A 2500-nucleotide genomic window follows, 5' to 3' on the forward strand; every position below is an offset into this window, starting at 1 on the left:
CAAAACGTCAGCCATCTCAGCACCCTGGAACCCCCCGGGTGGCACAGGGCTGGATGGGGCTTTCGTATAGCAGGGACGGTGCTGCCTCTCGCTTCGCTCGCTGTCCGCCGCTCGCCGCTCGCTCGTGCAGCCAAAAATGGCCAGTTTTGGCCCGTTTTTGGGCCGTTTTGGCCAGTTTTTGGCCTGTTCTTGCATTGCGCGGTGACCGTCGAGAGCGGAGCAAAACGTCAGCCATCTCAGCACCCTGGAACCCCCCGGGTGGCACAGGGCTGGATGGGGCTTTCGTATAGCAGGGACGGTGCTGCCTCTCGCTTCGCTCGCTGTCCGCCGCTCGCCGCTCGCTCGTGCAGCCAAAAATGGCCAGTTTTGGCCCGTTTTTGGGCCGTTTTGGCCAGTTTTTGGCCTGTTCTTGCATTGCGCGGTGACCGTCGAGAGCGGAGCAAAACGTCAGCCATCTCAGCACCCTGGAACCCCCCGGGTGGCACAGGGCTGGATGGGGCTTTCGTATAGCAGGGACGGTGCTGCCTCTCGCTTCGCTCGCTGTCCGCCGCTCGCCGCTCGCTCGTGCAGCCAAAAATGGCCAGTTTTGGCCCGTTTTTGGGCCGTTTTGGCCAGTTTTTGGCCTGTTCTTGCATTGCGCGGTGACCGTCGAGAGCGGAGCAAAACGTCAGCCATCTCAGCACCCTGGAACCCCCCGGGTGGCACAGGGCTGGATGGGGCTTTCGTATAGCAGGGACGGTGCTGCCTCTCGCTTCGCTCGCTGTCCGCCGCTCGCCGCTCGCTCGTGCAGCCAAAAATGGCCAGTTTTGGCCCGTTTTTGGGCCGTTTTGGCCAGTTTTTGGCCTGTTCTTGCATTGCGCGGTGACCGTCGAGAGCGGAGCAAAACGTCAGCCATCTCAGCACCCTGGAACCCCCCGGGTGGCACAGGGCTGGATGGGGCTTTCGTATAGCAGGGACGGTGCTGCCTCTCGCTTCGCTCGCTGTCCGCCGCTCGCCGCTCGCTCGTGCAGCCAAAAATGGCCAGTTTTGGCCCGTTTTTGGGCCGTTTTGGCCAGTTTTTGGCCTGTTCTTGCATTGCGCGGTGACCGTCGAGAGCGGAGCAAAACGTCAGCCATCTCAGCACCCTGGAACCCCCCGGGTGGCACAGGGCTGGATGGGGCTTTCGTATAGCAGGGACGGTGCTGCCTCTCGCTTCGCTCGCTGTCCGCCGCTCGCCGCTCGCTCGCGCAGCCAAAAATGGCCAGTTTTGGCCCGTTTTTGGGCCGTTTTGGCCAGTTTTTGGCCTGTTCTTGCATTGCGCGGTGACCGTCGAGAGCGGAGCAAAACGTCAGCCATCTCAGCACCCTGGAACCCCCCGGGTGGCACAGGGCTGGATGGGGCTTTCGTATAGCAGGGACGGTGCTGCCTCTCGCTTCGCTCGCTGTCCGCCGCTCGCCGCTCGCTCGTGCAGCCAAAAATGGCCAGTTTTGGCCCGTTTTTGGGCCGTTTTGGCCAGTTTTTGGCCTGTTCTTGCATTGCGCGGTGACCGTCGAGAGCGGAGCAAAACGTCAGCCATCTCAGCACCCTGGAACCCCCCGGGTGGCACAGGGCTGGATGGGGCTTTCGTATAGCAGGGACGGTGCTGCCTCTCGCTTCGCTCGCTGTCCGCCGCTCGCCGCTCGCTCGTGCAGCCAAAAATGGCCAGTTTTGGCCCGTTTTTGGGCCGTTTTGGCCAGTTTTTGGCCTGTTCTTGCATTGCGCGGTGACCGTCGAGAGCGGAGCAAAACGTCAGCCATCTCAGCACCCTGGAACCCCCCGGGTGGCACAGGGCTGGATGGGGCTTTCGTATAGCAGGGACGGTGCTGCCTCTCGCTTCGCTCGCTGTCCGCCGCTCGCCGCTCGCTCGTGCAGCCAAAAATGGCCAGTTTTGGCCCGTTTTTGGGCCGTTTTGGCCAGTTTTTGGCCTGTTCTTGCATTGCGCGGTGACCGTCGAGAGCGGAGCAAAACGTCAGCCATCTCAGCACCCTGGAACCCCCCGGGTGGCACAGGGCTGGATGGGGCTTTCGTATAGCAGGGACGGTGCTGCCTCTCGCTTCGCTCGCTGTCCGCCGCTCGCCGCTCGCTCGCGCAGCCAAAAATGGCCAGTTTTGGCCCGTTTTTGGGCCGTTTTGGCCAGTTTTTGGCCTGTTCTTGCATTGCGCGGTGACCGTCGAGAGCGGAGCAAAACGTCAGCCATCTCAGCACCCTGGAACCCCCCGGGTGGCACAGGGCTGGATGGGGCTTTCGTATAGCAGGGACGGTGCTGCCTCTCGCTTCGCTCGCTGTCCGCCGCTCGCCGCTCGCTCGTGCAGCCAAAAATGGCCAGTTTTGGCCCGTTTTTGGGCCGTTTTGGCCAGTTTTTGGCCTGTTCTTGCATTGCGCGGTGACCGTCGAGAGCGGAGCAAAACGTCAGCCATCTCAGCACCCTGGAACCCCCCGGGTGGCACAGGGCTGGATGGGGCTTTCGTATAGCAGGGACGGT

Source organism: Musa acuminata, unplaced genomic scaffold, assembly GCF_036884655.1.
Source record: "Musa acuminata AAA Group cultivar baxijiao unplaced genomic scaffold, Cavendish_Baxijiao_AAA HiC_scaffold_189, whole genome shotgun sequence".
Classification (NCBI taxonomy): Eukaryota; Viridiplantae; Streptophyta; class Magnoliopsida; order Zingiberales; family Musaceae; genus Musa; species Musa acuminata.